The following is a 25,277-nucleotide window of genomic DNA, read 5'->3' as shown; positions in this document are numbered from 1 at the left end:
ACCGAGGTAGCTGAAAGGCATACATTCTGGAGAGCTCAAAAGGCAAAACATAAAAAATTATATTCTAGCTTGGAATTTATCTTAATGAGCAAGACTCAATCAATGGAAAGTGACAGATGGGATAATTTAAAGTTCAAGTTTCCTTCTGTTTCTTTGTACGACAGAAAACAAACTTTTTAAAAATCTTTTTTCTTCCCAGCTAGAGGGATCCTGAGACCCACAGGAAAAAGAGGGCACCATGTCCCTTTCTTCACAGCCCCTTCTCCCAAGTGATGGAGAAGAAGGAACAGAGTGCTCTCACTCCCTCTCCTTAGGCAAGGAGCTTGCGCTAGGGGACAGAAGGAGGGTACATTTTTGGAGGGTTTCAACTCATGCTTTTGTAGTCTTTGGACATCACCTTGACTTGTGACCCAGCAAGTTCTTTAGCTGACAGAAATGTGTACAGATGTTCAACAAAAGATGTGTACAAGAAGTGACTGCGTAGAGTAAGGAAGAAGTAGAAAGCCTAGTTAGGAGCCTATTAGAATAATCCAGGAGAGTGGTAATGGAGGGTTTGACAAGTGCAGTAACAGTGGAGGTGCAATGACCTGGTCACATTCAGGTTCTTGTTGAACATAGAGCTGAGGATTTGCTGATGGAGTTAATGTGGGGCATGAAGGAAACAGAGGAGTCAAGGAGGACACAAAGGTGTTTGGCTTGAAGAATAGGAAGGAAAGAATTGCCATTTACCAAAATAAGGAAGAGAGGGAAAGGAGATTTGGGAGGAAGAAAACACAAAGTCTTAATAAATAAACCCTTCACAAATAATAAATAATTCTATTTAACAGAGTAAACCTATGAAATCAGAGAAACTAAGTTTCCCGTAAGTGTTCCAATATATAAACAATAGATAAACCTAGTAAGAGCTCTACTTAAAATTCCAACTCTAAAGTCATTATTCAATTACGTATTTTAAATGGGAACAACAGGAGCCACAGCGTCTCTGGGCCGAGCTGTCGTGGGCAACTAGAGGGGTTGACCTGCAGCATTACCTCATAAAACACATGAATTATTAAAGAAATTGAAGTGAGTGTCATCGCCCTAATCAAGTGGTGCATTATGTGCATATAAGTGATTATGATGTTAGAGAAAGTGATGTAATGATCAGAGTGGTAATTTGATTTTGGTGTTGATAGTAGACTAAAAGCAAATTCCTGTTGTAAAATCATATAACCCCTCTTTTTATCTTTTTAACATCTATGGAGATGACTGTATGATTATCCTCTTTTGGTCTCTTAAAATAGCAAATTAAGAGAGTTCTTAACATTGAACCTTCTTTACATTTCCTGGCCATAGTCATCATTCTTTGAAGATGCAGCTCTGGATTATGTTGGCTAATATTTTGGGCTTTCCTATTAATGTGGCAGATATGTGTGGCCTGGGTGCCAACAATGTCTGGCTGAGAGATGCATGAATAAGCAGGAAAATGTGTTCTCACAACCTCACACAAGGGGCATCCAGAGGCCAAGGGTCCTCTGAGGAACTAGGAAGGGCACGCACCAGGCACACTCTTCAGCTCCAGAGCACTGGAACTCTCCCCTCTCCACCGGAAACGGGCTCCACCCTCAACATATAGAGCCAGGCGTCCTGGGCTCCTCCCTTGGTCCCTGACTTTCGCCCAAGACTAGCCTTGGGACCTCGGCCCCGCCCCTCTGGTTCCGGCCCCGCCCCTCAGTCTGTGACCCCGCCTCCTCGAGGGGCATTAGGCCCGCCTCTGCGTCCTCCCTGTCCCATGCGTGCACTCCATCTGGCGCCTGCGCACTAGCAGCCACCGGCTTGTGGGCGGAGCCCGCGCAGGCTCCAGGTACCGCCCATGGCCGCGCCTGCCCCTGCCCTGGGCCCGCCTCCGCGGACAGGAACTTCCGGTGATGTCTGAGAATGTCTAGATCAGTGGTAATGCGATTCCACAGTGTTTGGTAAAGACTCAAAGCAAATGCCTCAGGTAAAATCATACCCACTGACCTGAAATAAGGCTAAACAGAGACACGGGATATTTGTCTCTGCCTCCATCTTCTGACCCAGCTCTCCAGGTGGACAGTGACTTCAGGCTGCCTCAGCTGCTGAGTCCACACTGCCCCAGACCTCAGTGATGATTCTGAGCCCACCTGTCTTATGCAGAACCTGAGAGACGTAAGGAAGCAGATAGCAGGAAGGGGAAGGAACATTCTCTCTGGGAGGAACAGCTCCGTTGGGCACACCTTTCCCCAAACGCTCCCAGTCCCCACCCGAATAACTGCTTGCTCCCTCTGCTCCGTGTGCCTGCCCTTGATCTCTCTGCGTCCCACTTGCTCTGAGTCTTGCATCAATGATCCTCCTTCCTGAACATCAATCACTCTCTCACTCAGCAGTCGATCCTTCACCTCTCAGAGATTCTCAACCTCGAAAAATCCTCTAAATGGCACAGTCCTTCCTCTCTCCTTACACTCCCCAACCAAACGGATGGGAAACGCACCCCGTCCTTGCTCCCTCTCCTTCCTCACTGTCCCGGACTCCTTAACCCTCGGAGCCTGGATCTGATCCCCTCATTGTACTGGCCTGCACTCAAATGACGCAAATGAACATCTCATTATTAAATGCCACTGCTGCTTACTTCTCCATCACATCTGACCTCTCAGAAGCATTTGGTGACTTCTTGAAATTCTTTCCGCACTTACTGTCCCCAATATTTACCTCTCATGGCCTCTGCTTACTCTCTAACAAACCCTTCTCCATCTCCTGCTACCTACAGGTGGGCTTCTTCAAGACTGTCTTCAGCATAAAAAAGGTACAATTGAGAATTTTCGTATGATCCCTGTTTTGTAATAGGAAAAAATGTATACATGTGTATAGAAAACTGACTGGAAGGGAACATATAAAAATGTTTATAAATGTTTTTTAAAAGTAAAAAGCAAACAAAAATAAAAATCGAAGTGGTTCACTCTGGATGAGTGACATTAGTGTTCATTTTTAATTGTCTACTTTATGTCTTTATGAAATTACAAGCTCTTTTCAGTATAAAAGTCACCAGTTTTATAATCAGAAAGAGCACACATCTTCAAAAGAAATGAAAAAATTCAGGTTACATAATATTAACATAGTGTAATGCTTATAAGGTTAGAAAAAGAAATGAAAATAAATTTCATACACAGTATGCATATATATAAGTTTATACATATATAAATCTGCAAAGGAAAGACTAGATGAAAATAAAGCAAAATGTGAAAAGTGTTTCAGTTTTTATGGCAAGAATAAAGTTAATTTTTCCTAATAATCTCCATTTTCAATATCCCCCTGATGAATATCTGTTTACCTTCCCTCACATACAAATAAATTTCACGCCATTCTAGAGTGCTGTGAGGTTAAGAGCCCACAGGCTATAGATCACATACACTTGGGTTGCAATTGTGCCCCTGCAACTTACTAGCATTGTGTCCCAGGGCAAGAACTTTTGCGAGTTGTTCCCAGCTATCTAATTAGAGGAAGTCTCTAATCATCTAATGACATTGGCATGTGATTGAGTGTGAAACACAGCAATCACACCCCTTTAGTAGAGTATGTGCTCAACCCAAAGGCCTGAATTTAATTATGAACTATCAGACAGTGTAGGATGCCCGCAGGAAGATATTTTGTGTAATCCTTGTTCATCTGTGTGTTATGCATTGTGTGCATCTGTGTGTTATACGTTGTGTGTGTGCTTCAGCCATGTCCTATCTGAGCATCACCCTCACTGTTTCTAAAGGCACTTTTAATGTTCAACAGAGGTGAATGTTTGTCAGAAACATAACATTTAGTCAAAGCCTTTTAATAAACAAAACTGACCGAAGTGGGAATTCACTAGTGGGATAGCTACCAATGACAGAGACATCCAGTGTGAGTTAAACCACTGGGACTTGGAAGAACACATTTTCCTCCGAGCCCTCCTGTCTAGACTGTTGACTACTTTCGTATTGTCACACATAGGTCTAGAAGACCTGCCAACTTGATCTGCAATTCCATGACTAGGTATATACCCAACAGGAATACATATATACTTTCACCAGAACACGTGCTACAGGGATTTTGAAAGATTTTATTTTTTCCTTTTTCTCCCCAAAGCCCCCTGGTACATAGTTGTACATTCTTCATTGTGGGTCCTTCTAGTTGTGGCATGTGGGACACCGCCTCAGCATGGTTTGATGAGCAGTGCCATGTCCGTGCCCAGGATTCAAACCAATGAAACACTGGGCCACCTACAGCAGAGCACGTGAACTTAACCACTCGGCCACGGGGCCAGCCCCTACAGGGAGTTTTATAGCTGCATTATTTGTAAAATGCAACACTGGAAACACCCAAATGAGCATCAGCATCAGGATGGATAAATCCATGGTGCTCTATTTGTACAAAAAAATCCTATACAGCAACAAAAATCAAATCAACCAAACTTCATGCAACAATGTGAATGACTCTCACAAACATGATGTTGAGTAAAGAAAGCAGACCAAAAGGAAAATATCTGTATCACTTCATTTAAATAAAGCTTAAAAACTGGTAAAACTCTGGTGTCTGAAGCCAGGATGGCAGTTAGTTATCACTGGGTAGGAGGAAGGGAGGAATAGATGGGAAGGAGCCCAGCTGGTGCCAGTGTTCTTTCTTGGGTGGGATTTCATTCCATTTCTCTTTGAGCTTTTTTCAGAGTATCATATGTCACAATAACAAAAATGTTTTGTTTTCTCAACAAGCAGAGCATCTCTGTAGTATTTAGGGATGCAAGCTTAGGTGGGAAAACAAACAAATAGCAAATTTGAGAGGGAGGAAGAATATTGTGAATAACTGGGGCCAGATGTAGGGTTTTGAGTTTGCTGGAAAGTTGCATTTCTTTGTCTGGATGATAGTTTCAGGATTTTCTTTGTGATATATCATTGAGCTGTGCATATGTGTGATGTATGCATGTCTATATTTCACAATTACATGCAGGAGCATATGTGTGTGGGTGCTCAGGACTTGGATGTGGACTGGACTTTCTGGATCATATGAGAGCAGGTGAAACACAGGTTCAACCTTCTCCCAAATACTCAGAACATCACCCCCACATTCTATCCAAGAGGACTAAAAGGCTTCATCATTTCCAGCACATATCCTCCCAAACTCTGAACCCCATTCCCTCATTCTGTTCCAGCCATTCTTCCCTTGTATTCCTTAAACACGATAAAGTGATTACCTCAGACACTTGTTTTTTCCTCAGGCTGAGAAATAAAAAATCCAAGGGCCCTTGAGGCAGTGGGAATGAGGGGATTTGTTGACTAGTTATGGAAGTTGGCAAAAGAAGCTAGTAGTGAAGAGGATTTGGACTGAGTAGGGGATGTTGGGCTTCCTTGTCCTCTGGATAGCATGTAGATTTGGCCAACAAGAGGCAGGAGGCAGAAATTAAAGAGTGGAAGGAGAGAGTATTTTGTGGACACGGTGTGAGGCCCTCTCCACAGCCTCTGGTCCCTGAGGTACACGTGCACCAAGAATTTCACTCTGTTAAGGCCAAATCCAGTCTCCAATCATACCTTTTGAGAAAAGTCCCCTTAGGAGAACCATAGCCAAATTTCTCTCTCTCTCCCCCCACCCCCTCCCCAGTTAGCCTCTCCCCATTTGAATTTCTTACATGCGATTCTGACTGCGAAAGAGACAAATCACACCCTCCAAGTTGACACTTTGAGACCTCAGCCCTCTAATAGGTGAAGGGCATTTTCCTCCTGTAAGCTCAGCTCACCACCGAGCCTCTGTGAAGAGCCTCCATGGCCTTCAACCCACCCAGACTCTCCCGTGTTAGTCCACGCCCTCCTGTGGGTGGGTGGCCAGAACTCACATGAGTGTGTGTGATTGCCTTCCTTCCCAGTCCTCCCTGGATGGTCAGGGACCCCTGTGAGATGGGGGGTAGTCGTAGCCAATTGTTCTGGGGGGTCAGCCAAGTCTGAGATGAGTGAGAACTCCACCTGAACATCCTGCTGCGCTCCTTGAGGCATCTTTACTACATACGTCCACGTTGAAGACTACTTGGCACGTTTCAGTTACCCTTGGCTACATTCCTCCCTGCTGCTTCTTTTTTCACTCACTATGTTGATTGTGAGCTTTACCCATGTTGGTACGTGAAGCTTTATGGTCTACATGTTACGTCTTCTGTTGGATGCCAGCGGACTGTAGGAGGTTGGCTATGATCGGTCTCTGCTTCCTGGTGTGTCTCCTTCTTGCCCTACCTTCTGGTCTCCAGCCTCAGGTATTCCCTTTCCTCAGCTCACAGCCTCTGTTTGCTCATGAGCAGTAGGTTATAGTCACCCACACAGGGGTGTGAAGACCCTCCTCTCCATCCCACGGCCACACCTGAGCCACTAAGAAGAGACTAGCGGCTATATTTGACAATGACACAGCAGAGTGTGCACAGCCAAGGGGACAGGAACAGGGAGGAGGGTGAAAAGTGTTCTGCATAATTATGTCAATTGTTGTGCATAATAAAGAGCTAGGAGACATTGGGCTAAGGGGAGAGAGAACAACAGCCCCTGAGACATGGCTGGAGGAGGAGAGACAGGAAGGGTGTTGTAGAAATGCTCTACAAGCTGTGAGGACACAGAGGATGGAGAAGGGAGGAGCAGGGATAGAAATGCACCTGGAGTTTCCCTTTGGATCTCCCTGTACAGAACAAATAAGGGTCGTGCTTGGAGTATGTGATGGTTTGAACTTTTCCCCCTTGATCACATGTAAGCTTACTCATCATCTAGGCTTTCTCACATCCCCTTTCCCCTTAGCTCTCCCTGTCCTCCTCTCAGCTTAGCCCTCACTTCTGAATGCCCCATTTCCTACAGTTCCCATTTCCAGTTTCTCCCAGTGAGACCTGACTTTCCCAGCACATGCCTTTGGGGAGCCTTCTTTGTGGGCGCCCTCGCACAAGTCTTGTGGAGAAGGGCTGGCTTCGCTTCAGACAGATGACTTCTCTTCAGTCAGCTGTGACCTGAACTGGTTTATTTCACGTGGCTCAAATAAGGGGCCCTGGGGATTCCACTTGTTTGGGGACAGTGAGAAGAGATTCCCTTTAGAAGGCCCTGAAGGTATGATGTTCCCGCATTAAAATGCCTTGGGGCTGACCTGGTCGAGTAGTGGTTAAGCTTGCATGCTCCACTTCCGTGGTCTGGGGTTTGCAGGTTCAGAACTCGGGTGCAGTCTTAGCAGCACTCATCAAACCGTGCTGTGGCAGGATCCCACATGATATAGAGGAATATCGGCACAGACGTTAGCTCAACAACAACCTTCCTCAAGCAAAAAGAGGAAGATTGGCAACAGATGTTAGCTCAGGGCGAATCTTCCTCATAAAAAAAAGAAAAAGAAAAAAATAAAATGCTTTGTGCTCTGATTATTTAATATTAAATAGAATAGCCAAGACACAGTGCTGCAGTTTCTAAATGACACTCTCATGAGCATCAGAATAATAAAAAGGCAGGCATCTTAAACCTCCCACCCACTCAGGGTCTGTTCTCAATGTCTCCTCACCAGGGGAAGCGACTAGATTTTAGAGGGGAACACAGTGTAGGTCTCTCCAAAGCGACTAGGGAGAGGAGTCTGGCATCTTGGAGCGACCTAATACTTCATAACTATCCCCTTCCTGTTCTTCAGACTAAGGTGGAAGAAATCTGATATGAGGTGTGATCTCACCAGCTCCCAGAGTCTGAGAGCTCTTGCACAGAATGTCAGAAGGAATGGGCTCCCCTCTCCAGGGCAGCCCAGGAAAGATGTATGGCCATAAAAACACATCAGACAAAAAGGACTGAATACACAGCTTTTATTTTAACAGCTGAGATAAGGCAGAAGTTTATTTTAAACATTTCTTTTTTTGCATTTTCCAAAATTATTGGCAGGCATAAGCAGGTAAGTCACATGATTTTTTGGCAAAGGCCACCTCCACCCTGGCATGTCTCTTGTCAGCATCCACAGCCACTTTGACAGATCCACATCACTTCTGTGCCTTCCCAGCTGCCTACCGAGTAAAAAGCTCACCACGTTTTTGGAAACCACGGTGGGTTTTAGGTATTCATCTGTCTTCTTCCTGATGCTTGGTGTGGTGCTGCTGGGCTTAAGTTCAGAGTCTCCTGCATCCATGACTGGTTGACACCACAGATGGATTCAGGAAGAGGGCACAACTGAAAAAGCCTGAAAAAGAAGATGAACCTCACTTAATCCAGTGTATCCAGGCCACTCTTCCCCCTGCTACCTCCCCAACATAATCACATCTGTTTCCAGCATTGATATAAGAGGTTGCTTTTGCACATCAGTGGACTTGAAATGCCAACTTTATCATTTCTTTCATTCTGTTATTTGCATGAGTCTGTGTTGAGAATCTCTGCTCTGTTCCATTAATGTATTTTCCACTCCTATTTTAATTGCTAAATCGATAGTTTAGATTTTCCTACGTTGGAGGGCAATGTCACTATCATGGCTACTCTTACATATGTTCTCCTCTGTTTTATTGAATAATCAGCTCATTTTACTTCATGGCAAAATCCTGTTAAGGTTCATGCCTGAATTCGGAGATTTATTTTGGGAAGCATTCATAAGATTACAATAATTAATTTTCCTATCCAGGATGAATTGGTATTTTTAGTGTCAAAACAGGAAACTCATAAAAAGGTTTCATGCATTTTTCCCTCTATTTTTAAAAAAGAAATTCACAACTGTTTTGTGGACAGTGTGAACTAAATTTATTATTTCTATTATTTCACATTTTATTCTTAAAGAAGTATATAATATCTTCTTTTGTATGTTTCACTTGTGTCCAATCTTACTTTTTTGTAAAATATTTCGGTGATTGACTTGGTTATTCTAAAGAGACATTCACTTAAGAAGAAAAAGGCATTTTTTCCAATTTCCTTATTTAAATGAATTACAAATATATGAATAATATGACATAAAATGCAGCTATTGAAAGAGATGAAGGGGTTCTCTATGTACTGACATGGAAATGACCTCTAAGAAATGGTAACTGAAGAAAGAAACTTGAAACCAGTATGTATCTTATCATCCCATTTGTCTTTCTTCACAGAGTCATCCATAGCGATAAAAGTAAATGCAAAGAATAAGATCGGAAAACTTTACAAAAACTGCTAAGGCATCTCTTCTGGTGTAGGGGTGTAAGATGGTGGAGTCTAGCAAAGGAAGGGGGATTATCAGTTGATCTCTATAAATGTAATTCTTACTTCTATTTTCTAAAACAAGAATGTAAAAATATGTGTAAGTCAATTCTGTCAAATTCTCTCAATAAACCAAGATTCCTCAGAAGCATAGATTTGAAACACAGAGAGGTACAAACACCAAGGCAGGTTGACCCAGGCACAGCCTCTGTCCTCCAGGGAAGGGAGCTCAGAAGAAAGGTACCCAAAGCCCCAAACAAACGAAAAGTGAACCAGCCTATAAGTGGAGTTCCAAGCAAGAGAGCAGACGTAGCCAGGGCAGGGTCTCTGCCCTGTCTGTGACTGTAAGAGGTTCTCATTCGGGAGGGAAAGAGGAGGTGATGACACCTCTTCTCCAGTCTCTTAGGCTCCCTAGGCCTCCCCTTCTTCCCAGGAGTACATATAGTAACAACAAAGTAACACCACCAGCAATACCAGACCTCTGCTCAGGGGTTCTGCCTCCAGGCACTTCCCCAAGAACTTTACATCCTGCAGCTCAGTGGACCTCTAACAGCTTGTTGGGGCCACTGCCACGCCCACTTATCCAGGACAGGGAACTGAGGCACAGGAAAAGTATGTAACTGGCCCCAGGTCACATAGCTGGTATGTGGCAGAACCTGGATATGAACCCAATTTGTCTGGCTTCAGCGCCCCAGCCCCCACCCCTTCAGGATGCCTCCTCTTGATCCTTGTGGAAGGCAAGGAAAAAATCTTCGTCCTTCCATTTGGTTGAACACTGAACACATATCTCAGTGTCTTTCCATGGTTCTCTATGGGATGGGAGGAAACCTGGGTGACTGAGCCTTCCCTGCCATCCAAGGAAGGGCGTGTGGCCTGGGTCCCTCTTACAGGCACCTGTGCCTCAATTTCCTCAGTGGTTATGTGGGACTGAGGGGGCAGCCAGCGCGGGGCCAAGTCACATCTCCTCATAACAGTCATTTTAGTTCCTCAGGGGAACAGCTCCATAAAGCACACAAAGCCCTGTCCTCGCCATTATCCCTCTGACATCCCGTCAGAATCCATGTCCTACCTCTAGACAATACACACACGGGTCACACTTCAATGTTAACTCTATAGTTGTTCCATATCAGAGACTCGCAAGGTAATACGGCATGAGAAGTACGACCACTCAGCAGAAATTTCTACAATTAAACACCCCGTTTATGTGTACTGTGTATTATAAATGTAGTAATCTCAGAACTGTGGCCAAGGCTGGATGCAGAGATGGGGAAAGAGCAGAAACTCCTACCGGGAGCTGAGTTCCCTCGCACCTCTCTCTGAGTGATTGGATCTTGAGGCCACAATCACTGTCCGTCGCCCAGTGGACCTGTTGAAACACAGAAAACACTGTGAGGACATTTTGGTAACTCCTCCCACAGGAGAAGTTGGAGTGGAGGGATTTTGCTCGAGCCAAGGAAGAGCTCTGAGGCCAAGCTAGCTGAGTATCCTATCCAGGGAACAGCTGTGGAGATGGTACCCAAACATAGGTAGTATGTGCCCCCTCTTCCAGCACCTCTCACTCACCGTATTCAGCTCTGAACATGGAGTAACCCACATGGTTGTGGCCATGCTCGGATCCTGTGAAGGGATGTGATTACTAGGTTCTGAACGACATTGTGAGTTGTCATCACTTCTCTTGGTGCTTAACCAATCAGGCCCTGGGACTCAGGGAAAGAGTGGGAGGAGGAGAGATGGAACTTTTCCTTTCCCTCGTTGCCTTCCCTTCCAGGTCAGTTGCTGCTCCTGCAGGAACAGTGTCTGCTCAGTAGGATGGGAGAGAAAACATCCTGATAAACCAAGATAATGTGGCATCTTTATCTGCCATCAGCAAACTAATTGAACTAATGAACTCCAACCCTGCTGGGTAATGGGAGGGTGAGAACTGTCATTTGTCCAAAGTGGTAAAAATACATAACATGCAGAAGTGGTTAGGAACACAGGCTCAAGAGACAGGTGGTTTGATTTCCACTCTCAGTTCTGTGTGACCCTGGGCAAGTCTTTTAACCTCCCTGATCCAAAGGTTCCCCCTTTGTAAAGTGGGGATGACAACAATACTTCCTTCCCTTAGGAGTTTGTGAGGATTAAATGAGAAGATACTGCTAAAGCACTCAGAACAGCGTCTAGCAGGCAGGTAGTGCTCAGATGACCTTAGCATTCATCATTGTGGTCATCTCAGCCAACCTCTCTGGTTTCAGCAGTCTCAGTTGGATACATATTCAATCCCTTCGGAGTTCACCTCCCCAGTGGCACAGCTCCCTCCTCTCCGTCCCATTTCCAAAGAAGAGGTCTTGGGCTAAGGCAAAGCTCGTGATCCTCACAGTATCAGAAGGGGCAGGGCTCCTGAGTCTCAAGCTGGTCTCCACACCATGGCTGATGGTCAGGCCCTCGGCTGTGCAATTACTTGTGTTCACTCAAAAGAGGATGTTCCATTTGTGTCCCTGGAAGTTCTGCCAGAATCTGGTCTTGAGAACTTTAGCTGAATTATTCAGCCTGCTCCATATGCCCAGAGAAGTAGGACAACTACCCTTGCAGCCATGCCTGAGCTCAATTCCAGTTCTCACAGGGACTGGGGATCCCGAGGTCTGCCTGTGACCCAGATGGGCGCCAGTCTGGGCATCTGGGCTCGAGGTGCTGCTGCTAGTGATACTGGTGGTGCTCAGGGAGTCGTTACCCTAAGCAGGGACAAAACCATGAGATTGCATAGTCTACAGACACACTGACCTGCAGCCTCTGCCCACAGTGTTGTTGGTGGCAGAGAGGTATGTGTGTGTCCTCAGGCAAGAAAATACATTTCTATTAATGCAGCACGGGGCACTGATGTAAAGGTGAGTTTCATGTCCAATTGGAGCAAGAGTGACTATACCAGCAGCAACACCCTGAAATTTAAAGGGTAATTATATACTGCATATAACTGGTATGACATTTATCATTAATTTATAAGGATCCTGACATAATAAAAACATTCTGCTCTCTTACTTTGGAAATCAACTTGTTGTTAGAGCACATTTTCCCAGTTTACCCTGTTGGGTTAGTAACACAAGCACTGACACAAAGTAAATGTGTGTCCAAACCCCAGTGCTGACACAAGCTGTGAGTATGTGGGCCGTGTGTATTGATTTATCTTAGCCACATTTCTTTATCTGTAAACTGAAGGTTACAATTGTTCCTACCCATAATTTGTCAAGGCAAAGTCTATAATAAAGTGCTTTACTCCAGTTTTGATGTTTGCTGACAGATTTCAAGCCCTGCTACCCCTCTTCCTTCTTCCCTACATGTGGGTAAGCTGATAAGAAAGCTTCCTGCCTTTGATGCAGGCCAGAAGTTCAAACCATGCCAGCCCCACCCAGTCGAAGTAAAATCCCTCACCCCAGCTCCATCTCCTACACACAATAAAGCCCCAAAGCCAATCTCCTTTCCCAGTTCTCTCAAGCCATTTTCCGACCAACCTGGGGAGACTGCCCTGCTCTCCTCAGAAAGCCTCAGTATGTGAGTAATAGTCCTGTTAATACTGCCTCAGTGCACGTATGGCATTGTCAGTCTTGGTATCTAAACCAGATTTTGGGTTGAGCAGCATAGAGAGCAGCCTGAAAGTATATCCAGTAACTCCTGGAAAAACAAAAACCTGGATGAGGGGGACAAAAACCAAACAAGAGGTTCACAGTTTTACCCAACTGGAAATCCAAAATTTACTAAAAGAGCTTATACAACAAGCTGAATAGATTATGCTAATCGGCTTTCTCTCTTCTACAACACGGGTTCTGAATTAACTTTGGCTTCTGTTTAAATCCACCAACCGGCAAACTTTCATGGCCTTAATCAGTACTGGGCTTAGGGAACAAATACACTTATACCTCAGGATCTTCATTAAAATTTAAAAAGATACCTATTATACACTTAGGAGAGAGTTACTAAACATGAAATAAGAGGACAAACATATGTGCCTCACTGTCAGAACTGTTGCCTTGTATAAATTCCCCCATAGTCAAATGCCCATTAGCCTAAAATATGCTATAATGGGCATGGATGTTCCGATTCAATGAATCACACATTAAAATTAAGTCTTTGGCACAATTGGCTTTACAAAATGGCACCCCTTGGACCTTCCATCCCACACAAAATAGTTAATACAGCCCTATATAAATTAAAACAGGTATTATGGGTTGAATCCCCACTCCAAAATAATATATGGAAGTGCTAACCCACTGTATCTCGACAGGGACCTAACGCTACTGGTCCCATGTTTCCCTGCCAGCCCAATATAGCCAGGTGCAAATTATAAGTTAACTGTACAAGGACATAAGTGTACCTTGCCCTGGGATTATTCTCACTCACAATTCCCAGACATGAGCCATTGCGTAGACCCAAAGCCCCTAGTATGCCAGGGCAGCCTTAGGAAAGGACCTCCTACAGCTCTCGTGAACCCTCCTGCTGGTCTTCCCCCAAACTCGCCTGAACAGATTGACTCTGGCAGCTGTGTAATGGAAAGCGGAACCATTGCAAAAGTTTCAGGGGCTGGCCCGATGGCATAGTGATTAAGTTTGTGCACTCCACTTTGGCAGCACAGGGTATATGGGTTTGGATCCTGGGGGCAGACATATACATCGCTCATCAAGCCATGCTTTGGTGGCGTCCCACATACAAAATAGAGGAATGTTAGCTCAGGGACAATCTTCCTCACCAAAAAAAAAGTTTCAGAGACTGAATACTAGGTGTGAGTCAACCTAAATGACTGGCTGATGGCAGCAGGAACTGAGCCTGGAGTTCTCAGGTTAGCCAATACCAAATCATGAATAGGGTTTCATTTTCCTGCAGACAAAAATTTTCTGGTGACTTCTGTCTGGGTTTCAATCTTGTCTGTGTGACCTTGGAGCTGTATGACCATTGGTAAGTGAACTGTGGTCAAAGGTTGGATATTAGATGGCCCTGAATTCAAACTGCGCATTTGCTATCATAATGCACTTCAGCAATTCTGGAGTCAGCAAGCAGTATACTTTCTCAGGTTCACTCCACTGCTTGTTGGTGGAATGTGAGCCTGAATCCTTCCTCACATACAGACCACGGCCTTGTAGGAAGACACAAGTCTCCGGCAGGTTCATAATAAAATCTCTAGAACAGGGCCTACCAGGGTGCCTGGTAAGCAGTTTTCCAAATACCCCAGGATTTTCTCTTGGCTCAACACAAACTGCACTCCTTTGAGCATCCAGTGACTGAGAAATAGGGATCAGGTTTGCTACTGGGATTCAGTGAAGGACACTGGAGCATAGAGCTGAGGATTCAGTAGAGTGTGGAAGTCCCCCTGAAACACTAGCCTTCATTCCCTTCCAGGGGCCTTCCCACACCCTCTTTCTCAGCTGAACCAGCCCCCAGGACTCCCCTTGGAAGCCCTAATAACACCTCCTGCCAGTGTGAGACCTGTGGATCGTTACTACTGTTCCTTTTGGGTGGTTATTTTACCAACCACACTTAACTGTCTCACATGCACGTCCTACTCAGTGCTCAACTGAAAACTCAACAGGAACCCTCGGCACATCGTCAAAGCTCTGCCTCTCCATGTAGCCGTCTCCTCTCCAGTGCTCTGCCCTACGTATTCTAGTCTCTTCGTCCTCCCTAGACTCCCAGGTCCGTCTCCTCACCTCAAAGGAAATACTGGGCTCTACTTGGTTGCCCGTCTTGACACTGCAGTTTGGAAATCCTCTCATGCCAGTAATATGTGGCAAACTGGGGTTCACCTTATTTGTTTCCCCTCTGTTAGGGCGCACTGTTCTATACTGTCTAACAAATATCTGAAAATAATTACTTTATATATTGTACCTGGATTTTTTATTGTTTTATGGAAAAGATTAACTCCAGTCTCTGTTACTCCAAGTTTGTTGGAAGCAGAAGTATCAGGGTATGCAATTCTACACCCATTGGAATCAACGTGTGGTCAATAACTTTGCACTCCTATTGACTGCCAGCTGCAGGAGAGCAGGACCCATGTTTGCTTTTGCTTCACTGAGTTGTAAGGCACTTATCACAGCGCCTGACTTGGGATTGGATCTCTAGAAAAACTGGTTAAATGAATGTAGAAATAAGTGAATAGAATTCTGTCTCCCTTGTCACATATGGGTCTTGTACCTTTCCTGGAATAAGTTACTTGTTATAGAATCATTCTATCTTTTTGTCATCTTCATCTAATATGTTTTCCTCCTCTCATTTCTTAATTGATTTTTTAAAATCTTGTCATGATTTATCTTCCAGTAACATTTTGGTATAACCATATATAATATAACAGGACATTATCATTAACCATTGGATACAAAATAGCACAAAAACCCCACATTTATAAATTTCAACAAGAAATAACGAAACTAGATTATAGTCCAAAAGAAATCCCAAAAGACAGAGTTCCTCTATTTGGTCAGAAATCTCCATGAAGCAGAAATGAATTGTCACAGAATAAACTGAGTGCAGAGTTCTTATTGATATGTTTTTTCATACTCAATTAAAAATTTGAAAGGCCTTTTGAAGCTTCCTCCTTCTTTCTATTTAGCATTTTTTCAATATACCTAAAAGGGCGAGAGCAAAGGGTTGATAAAATTTTATATTCACAATGCAATTTCTAAAATCCAATAATTGTTCTCATTGTCTGCTTTAAATTCCCAACTCAGCTAGTCTCCATACTGTTGTTCCTTTTTCTACCCTGGAAAGCTCAAAAAAAGCGAAATGTTAATTAAACATGTATTTCATTAAAACAGTTCTTTAGAGAATTTCTTGACCATTTATTATTTAGATTTTTTACACTCTTAGTTGGCTCATATATTTCTTTTAAAATGAAGGTTGGAATTAATCATTTTGATAAAATTAATTCTTTTTAGGTAAAAGACTAAATCTTTTCATATTTAACACAAAGGGAAAAATTAATGTTCCTTTGGTAAGTATAATATTTCTTAAACTATAACTTAAAATTTTAAAACAGGCTTATCTTATTTTGTATTGGAGATATGTTTCTTGCAGATGGAAGCACTAAGAAAATCAGTACTATTCAGTGATTACAGCATAAGCCTTTTGGAGATGCTTTCTAGGTGTCGTAAATATTATGTATGATCAACATATAATTAATATGCAATTCAAAGTTTATTACCTAATGTCTTTTTCTCCTCTGCCTTCTTTATAATTTGTTTAATAGTGGATTTCGCTAGGTCTGGAATATGACCCGCTCAGATACACCTGATGTTTACCCACTTAAAATCTGCATTTTTGGGGCCGACCCGGTGGCGCAGCGGTTAAGTGCGCACGTTCTGCTTCTGAGCGGCCCGGGGTTCGGATCCCGGGTGCAGACATGGCACCAGTTGGCACGCCATGCTGTGGTAGGCATCCCACATGTAAAGTAGAGGAAGATGGGCACGGATGTTAGCTCAGGGCCAGGCTTCCTCAGCAAAAAGAGGAGGACTGGCGGTAGTTAGCTCAGGGCTAATCTTCTTCCAAAAAAGAAAAAAATCTGCAGTTTTAGCAGCCTTTAATCATCAAAGTAATTCCTTCTCTGATTATGCAAACTACTTGCTGTGGAGCAGCAGACCACAATAGGAAACTAGAAAGTCAGTGGCAAAAGTCCTCCACAGAGTAAACAAAACAAACTTGTTATGGACAGAATGTTTGTGTCCTCCTCAAAATCATATGTTGAAATCCTAACCCCTAATGTGCTGGTATTAGGAGGTGGGGGCCTTTGGGAGGTGACTTGGTCATGAGGGTGGAGCCCTCATGAACGAGATTAGTGCCTTTATAGGGAGCTTAAGAGACCAGAATTCTCCTCTTCTGTCAAGTGAAGACACAGCAAGAAGACCTCTGTGTATGAACCAGGAAGTGGGCTCTCACCAGACACTGAATGTGCTGGCATCTTGATCTTGGACTTCCCAGCCTCTAGAACTATGAGAAATAAATTTGTGTTGTTTATAAGCCACCCACTATATGATATTCTGTTAGAACAGCCTGAATGGACTAAAACAAAACCTGTTGGCAAGTGCCTCTCAAACTGGGCAAAGTGATTCTGTTTTGGCTGGTTTGCATTCACAGAGTCTTGTTTCTTTCTGTGTCTACTTATCCTTGTACTCTTGCTGTCCATTGTGTTTAAAAATATATTTATAAGAATAATTTGAGACCTAGAATGCAACCACTTTCCTCCAGAGAGAATTTTCTTTTGCTTCTGCCAGATGCCTGGGGTCATTACTACATAGGATCTAAGAAAACCAAGTTCAAAACTTGAGGTCCACTACACGACCCAGGGCCTTTGAAACTCAGCTATAATTCCACCCAAGATTAAGTCTACTTCCTGTTCTTACAAACCATTAGGCTGTAACAACCCAGAGGCCCAGACTATTGCTGGTAGGGCTGGAATCCCCATGTTGTATGGCTCTGGATGCTTTCGCCTTGTCAGACAAGGATGTCAAACCTCACTAGGCTGACAATTTCCCTTAGGGAAATAGTAACTTCCATGCTCCTGCACTGATTAGATTCCTATTTTCCTCTCAATTTTAAAATTCAAAATGATATGTAAAACCTCAAATATACAGAGAAATTGAACAAATAGTACCATGAACACCCAAATATTCACCATCTAGACTCAACAATCATTAACATATTGCCGTGAACATTGTGCTGAACATTTCAAAGCCATTTTCCCATCTCATGACACTTTATTCCTAAGTTTTTCAGTATATATCTCCTAAAAACCAGCACATTCTCCTACACAAACATAAAACCAGGTTTCCTCCCCAGCAAGTAAGGTGCTTGAAAGTCATTACTCTCATCCTCATAACAAGAAAAAGATGAACAAACTAAAAATCAACAATGCTTTACAAAAACATTACAGAAATGATGTCACAAGGCAAACCACTGACCCAAACATTGGAGTGAGAGGTAAATGTAGAGAATCTCAGCTTACAAGGAGCAGAAGCCCAGGAAAAGCTAGCTCCTGCAGCCACACACACACATCCCAGAATTCCTCCTGATCTATCAAGCAATGCCTCTCTCCAGGATCTATACCTCTTTCTGGGAGTGTTTCTGGAGTGAAGGGAGGAAGGAGCAGAAAGATGGGTGTCTCCACACAGCAGGTCACAAGGCTCTGTCCACTGAGCGCCACCCTGTGCTTCTGGGCAGCGAAGAAGGAGCCAGGCTGCTCAGGCCCACATCCCACTGCTGCCTCTCCTTGGCTTAGGGCACTCAGGCGAGTTCTCCACCTCCTTTGGCCTCAGATTCCTCGTGTACAGAACGTGAAGTGCTCAGCACAGTCCCCAGCACAGAGTGCACACTCCACAGTTGTCAGCGATTACTAATACATACCTGAAGGAAACAGCCTGCCTTCGTTCTCCCCAGCGCTCTCATTTTCTTCACGCTGACACCTGAGAAAGGACAGGCCGTGGTCTCTACACTCCCGTCGTGACCTATTGCTGCCCCGATGCACTCACAACGGCCAGCGATGGCCTGAGCCCGGGAGCACTTCCAGCCCACTGCGCTGGGCCCCCGCGCCCCCCACTCCCTGTGGACCTCCCTCAGTGCCCCAGCACTGCTCTCACCTGGTTCTCCTCCTCGTCCTGATTGTTCCCTCTGCAGGACAACAAGGGCACACAGGCTTCACCCACAGGGCCCACCATCTGTCACCAGGATTTCTGGGCAGCGCCCTCTTAGCTGGTCTCTCTGCTTCACCCCGAGGCCAACTCCAGCCTCCTCACCACCAAGCAGCCACAGGGCTCCTAGCAACACGCAATTCAGAACTTGTCACTCCTCTAAGAAGCCAAGCCTTCGGGGACTTCAGATCTCACGTACAGCAAAAGCCAAAGAATTTCTAGTGGCCTACGAGGCCCTGCACGGCCTGGCTCCCTGTTACCTCTCTGAGCACATTTCCTGCTACTCTAGCTCTCACTTCCTCTGCCCCACCACTGAAGTCCCATGGTGTTGAAATCTTAGACTTTGACACTGTTCAGATGAGTCATACTTAACTCGGGACTACAAGGAATGCTTTAATATAAAGTCACAATAGGCCTGAGCTTCCAGACAGATCTGGCCCAGACTCTGTTTTGAGGCCACAGTGTATGTGACAGCTTGGCTTTTCCACAATATCTGCGGTAGCATCTAGCACTGCACAAAAGCCCTGGCTCCGAGCTGACCACTGAAGTCTCTGAGCGGGGAAGAAGGAAACGGGGAGAGGAAAAAGACGCCTGAGTCAGGGATGTGTGGGGGCTGCAACCCCAGAAAGCAGAGTCTAGTCTAGCCTCTGGCCTCAAGTCAGGTTTTTGCCCCAGCTTCCAGGCCTGAAACTTGGTCATCCTGGGGATCCCCACTCTACTCCACAAGGAGCATATAAGAGCCTCTACTGGAAGTGGTTTCCAGGTGGCCACCATGTTTCCTCCCTCACCATTGGTGAGAGGGGCTGAGACATCCCAGCCGCCCACCCAACACGTACCATTGACCATCATTACACACGCTGCATCCCCATTGGCAGGCCGGAGGCGGGGGGGGGGGGGGGGCAGCTGCATGTGCTAGGGCACACACAGGGGCTCTGGGAGACTGCAGGCTTCTCAGGTGGCAGTTGAGGCTCCTGTGAGGATTCTGACTAGTGGTTGACCCTCAAGGAGGCAGAGGCAAAGAAGTAGGAGGGGCAGCTCCTGAGCGGCCACTGTGGGTGGAGGGCAGTAGGAAGGTGGAAGCTGTGACCAAGGCAGGCCTCGCTCCTCACACCTCATCCTACTTGTGCCCAGTCCAGCCCTGTCAGGAGGACCATGTTCCACCGCATGACCAGGGTTGTGGACTTCTCCCAGAGGGCAGACTCTGCAGAGGAGTGCCCACAGCAGCTGGGGCTCCAGGAAGGTACCCACTTTGTCCCCTCTGCACACCAGGGCCTGGGCCTGGAGGAACGGACCAGGAGGGGGGATGGCGCCATCTTGTGATGGTGGGGGAGCATTCCCTAGTCACTGGGTACACAAGAGCTGGGCCTGCACTGGCCAGCATCCACACTCTCCTGGCCCAAGTGGCGATGGTGTCGACAGAGAAGGCCCCTGGGGAGCTGTGCCCACCCCTGCACTTCCCCAGATGCTCTTGGAATTTGCCTTGTGCAGACGCCATGCAACTGTGCAACAGACTCCTTTTACATCCCCAGTAGTAATGGATCCCCTTGACTTAAGGGTCACTTGGGTTTTGTGTCTGAAATGGGCAGGTCTTTTGACGTCAGGTGCAAGAGTTGTATATGTGTTGCCTGGCAGCAGGCAGCAGCCAAAAATTTAACTGGCTCACCTTTGGATCCTAAAAACCTGCCCCAGAGTCTGGCACTCAGTGGATACTTGTGAAAGCGTGTGTTTAGTCGGTGAGAGTCCAGCGAAACTGGACAAGGGTGTTTTGGGGGCTTCTATCCCTCCTCTAAATAGCACTAACGCCTGATGTGTGTTGAGTCCGTGCACGTGTCAAGGGCCAAGGGCCTTATGGACCTGCATCTTCTCTCTCTCCCTTTCTCTCCCCCCCGCCTTCTCTCTCTCTCTCACGTGCACACACACACAATCCGTGAAGAAGGTGGTAGTAGTATTGATCCCTTTTGAAGCCAGTCAGGGAGACGTGGACGGGTGAATGAGGGCACACAGCAACTTTGTGTCCCAGCAGAATGCACACCCAGGCAGTCAGGTCCAGTGTTTCTGTTCTTAACCTCCATGCTCTTCAGCTTCTGGAGGCAGGTCCTGCCACTAGAGTAAAGTCACAGCGAATTCAGGATAGTACTCTGGGAGAGGTGCCTTTTCGGTCAACATTATAGCCAGCCTTGCTGGTGCTTGAACTTTTCTGCGGCTTCTCTGCCAGCAGAGTTTGAACCCCTGTAGAGGTGGCCCAGTCTTAGCACGCCTTCATCCTGGAAGGCTCTTCAGGTTTCAGGTGAAATCTCTCACCGTGCGTGTGTTAATTAGCCCTGCTTTTACGAAGGGGGCCACGCGGAAGAGTCTTTGGCAAGTTTTCAAGTGCCTGAGTGACAGTTGTCTCCTTTGTCCCTTTTCCTTTCTCCTGTGATCTGATTTCAACTGACAGACTTGGCCCGTTTTTTTCGCTTTGACAGGATTTCCTTAGGTTCTGATTCTGTACTGCAACATAAGCAGGATTTCTCCTAGCCATCCTGGCTATTCACCCATGTCTTTAAGGAGGCAGCTGTGGTGCTGAGATTCAGCATGAGGCCTCTGCAGGCCAACTGCCTGGATTCAGATCCCAAACTCTCCCTTTTTAGCTGCTGCTTGTTCAGACGCATAACTGTCCTGTGTGACCTGGGTGCACTTTGGGCTACACTCAACTCCCCTGATCTCTTTTGGCGCTTTGTCTGGTGAGATGTTTAAGAATCGCCAGATGCTGCTGCTGCTCCTGTTTATGATGATAATAAAGCTGTATATGACAAGAATGGATGCTTAAGACTCCCCAGATGCAGATACGATGATAACAGTGACGAGGAACATTTCCACTCTAACCTGTGGGGGGCACTCGCAGTTCTCAGCGGTTTACCTGTGTGTGTCAGTCAATGCAGCAAACGTTTTAAGCAGACATCGAAGTGTCCTGATTTCACAGATGAAGACAGGTTCAGAGAGGTTAAGAAATGTGCCCAGGGTTACAGAGATGGAAAGTGGAAGAGCTGTGGTTCCGAACTAGGCGGTCTGGCTGGAGACTCAGTGCTCTTAACAATGGCACTGCGCCGTCTTGGGCATGGAGCCGCTGTGCTATCCAGAGAAACGGTGGAACCAGAATTTAAACCTGAACATTCTGCCTCTAGAATCCTGAACACTTACCCACTATGCTCTACCGTCAGTGTCACCTGTATCCCACATCCAGCCCAATTGATTTCTAGATTTCCATCATTGTGTACCACACCATGGATTGAAAGCCATCAAAGCAAGATTTGCATGAATCTGGGGACAGTTTTCTTCCTGGTGGGCTTGCTTTTCTTGTATCCATGCAGTCTCTTTGAGGCGACCTCATGTGGTGGATGTAAAGTGGATTTGAAGTCTCACTTGCCTGAGAGTGTGGGTGTTTTTGTCCTTATCTTTGTAGTCTTTTCCATTAATCAAACTGTACATTGTGAATCTATTCTTCCAGCATCTAGCATATATGACAAACAATGATAATTACTGTATTCTATTTATTTATTTATTTATTTTGAGGAAGGTTATCCCTGAGCTAACATCTGCTGCCAATCCTCCTCTTTTTGCTGAGGAAGGCTGAACCAGAGCTGACATCCGTGCCGATCTTCCTCTACTTTGCATGTCGGACGCCTGCTACAGCAGGACTTACATGCGGTGCATAGGTCCACACCCGGGATCCAAACCTGGGAACCCCAGGCCACTGAAGCGCAACATGCAAACTTAACCACTGCACCACCGGGCCGGCCCCGAATTACTATATTCTATTATCCTGCAATGTCCTTTTTCACGTAAGAACTTCACTTCCACAGTGTGCATTCACAGAAGTGGAATTGCTATGTCAAAGCACATACACTTTAAGCATTTTTAAAATCAGCTTTAGTGAGGCATATTGACATGCAATAACATTCTCCCGTCTTAAGAGTAGAATTCAATGACTCTTTTCTAGTAAGTTTACAGAGTCCTTCCACCATCAGCACAGTCCAGATAGTTACCATTTTAGTGACTATCATCCAATATTCCTTTAGCTGTATTGTACTAACTGATGCTCTCAGCAGCTGGCTGTGAAACTGCCTGTTTGCCTGTGTCGGCAAGAACAGGAATATCATCCATCTGAAATCGTTGCCAATCTGAGACGTGAAAAGCAGTCTCCCAATTTTCTTTTGCATTTCTTCAAATGTTAGTGAAAATAGAGCCACTTTTCTTTTCTTAGAGCTACTCATATATTAGGGACATTGTAACTATTTGTTAGGTTAATTAGGGTTTTATTAGGAAAATTATCCTGTGAAGGTTTTAGAAACATTTCCTCCAAGGCAGTTGTTTTAGGGTGTGTAATTTTTCTATAGTTTGCATATGTCCATCTTGTCTGTGTGGCTTTTGGGTTTAGTAAGATTCCTTAGAGAGGCTTATTCTCCTTTGTGATTTTCACAAATATTCGTTTAGATTTTCCTCCGAGGGATGCTTACTTCTTCATGTCTAATGATTCAGTGTGCATGGAGTTTATTTAATTGTAACAACTGAGAGAAGGATCCGGAACTTATTTTGCTAATGGCCGCCCAGTTGTTTCCATACCATTAACTCAATAATCCACGTTTCCCCACTGGCTTGAAATGGCATCTCTCTGTTGCACCACATCACCACAAGCATTTGAATCTAACGGGACTTCCTATTTTGTCCCATTGATTGTGTTGTCTTACCTTGGTGGTGTGATCAAAAGTTTTGGATTACTGAACACATTCCAGGGTTTGGTAGCTCAGTTTCACTGTTAAACTTTTATTTATTTACTTATTTGTTTGTTTGTTTGTTTGTTTGTTTTTGGAATTTTCCTACCCATTCTGACAAGTTGGCTTTTCTGGATAAAGTTTAGAATCATCATGAAGGCCTCTCCAGTCTCCCAACAGCAACAATCACAAGAAAAGCGATCAAGAGTTTCCTCCTGGGATGACCTTGGGCTTATAGATTTAATTTAAGGAGAACTGATCAACTGACAACAGTCTTTCCCCGACAAAGCACGTCCCTCCTCTTGCGTGCTTCTGAACTGGTTTGCAGTTTACTTCTAGTAGCTTGTGCACATTTCTTCGTGAGCTTATTTCCAAGAATTTTATGTTTATGTTCATTAACTATGTAATTTGCCCTGTGTCTTCAAACTAACTTTCTTCCTACCTAATAAAACATTCATTCTGTTATATAACTTGGTAGATAGTAAACTTACTAAACTCTTCCTGCTGCTTTTCTTAAATGGTTGAGATGTGCTTGATTAATGTCATTTAGGTATCACTTAAGTGTCAACTGAATATTTAATATCAACTTACTTTAAATTTGAAAAGATATATATATATATATATATATATATACATAAAAACCATACATGAAGAATTCAAATTCTAGAAGGGTATGAAATGACAGGTAAAGTCTTCCTTCGTGCCCTCCATCACAACTGACATTCCTCAGTCATGATCTTTTCCTGATTTCTATTTTTAGCTCTTCCGGTGGCACCTGGATAAGGTGCCTAATATGCTTACATCTTTTGTTGGCTTTGCAATATTAACCAGTATTTATTGACTTTGCATCCGAAAGGTGTGGAAGTTAGCTAAATTGTACTATTTTCTTCTTTTTTTCTCTCTTATCAGTATTGTAGTAATGTATACACACATTCTGATTAATTCTTTTAGAGATATCCTTTACAACTGAAAAATAAACCATTGTCAATTTTTGACAAGTACAATAAGAAATATTATGATTTCAGAACCTTAAAAAGCAGATTTTAAAATCTAGAAAATACAGTCTTTCTGCCCATCTCATACTGATTGACCCTTTCAGAACAGAATCTCCTAATTTCTAAGGCAACCATCAATTTTAATGCACAGCTTATGGTTATCATCTGTATTTCAGAAATGTTAAAGTATAAAAGATGAGCATCTTGAAATATAAGCCTGGCTCGTTATAGCCCTTCTCTGGTTCTTGTTTCCTTGGGAATGCATGATACTGACATCTGTTTGGAAATACCTTGTTGGGAAAGGACTGATTTTGTAAAAATCAGGGACGACAGATTTTTCAAGTGTTTTTCAACATCATCAATATTTTCATGTAGTTTTACCTTTGAGCAATTAAGATGGGGACAATGTGAACCAGTTTCCTAGTGTTGAGCCGGTATCGCTCTGAGGGAATGATCCCTATCTGGTCACGATGTGTAATTCTTCTAATGTACTGCTGGATTTGTTTGCTTATTTTTTATTTAGCTTTCTTTGCATCTTCTTAAATGGAGTTGGTCTACAGTTGTCTCTCTTTATGCTTGCTTTGTCAGTTTTTGGAATCATTTTTATATTGGCTTCATCTAAGTTTTGGGGAAAGTTTCTTTCATTCTTTGTGCTCCTTTGCAGTTTAAAATAACTATTGTGGGGCGCGAAGGATTTTTAGGGCAGTGAAACTGCTCTGAATGATACTATAA

General features: G+C 44.5%; 1 long non-coding RNA gene across 1 annotated transcript; it reads right to left on the bottom strand.

Annotated features, from left to right (window-relative positions):
• Positions 1 to 8,043: 8,043 nt before the first annotated feature.
• On the bottom strand, positions 8,044 to 19,060 carry LOC124233643 (uncharacterized). Its single transcript, XR_006887110.1, has 4 exons — positions 18,749 to 19,060; positions 18,516 to 18,574; positions 10,447 to 10,524; positions 8,044 to 8,181 (listed from the first exon to the last, which is right to left on the bottom strand). It is a non-coding gene; the product is annotated as an uncharacterized LOC124233643 (long non-coding RNA).
• Positions 19,061 to 25,277: the final 6,217 nt, after the last annotated feature.

This window comes from Equus quagga, unplaced genomic scaffold (assembly GCF_021613505.1).
Source record: "Equus quagga isolate Etosha38 unplaced genomic scaffold, UCLA_HA_Equagga_1.0 208637_RagTag, whole genome shotgun sequence".
Taxonomy (NCBI): domain Eukaryota; kingdom Metazoa; phylum Chordata; class Mammalia; order Perissodactyla; family Equidae; genus Equus; species Equus quagga.
Note: the sequence above shows the minus strand (reverse complement) of the source record. Positions and strands in the feature narration are given on the sequence as shown.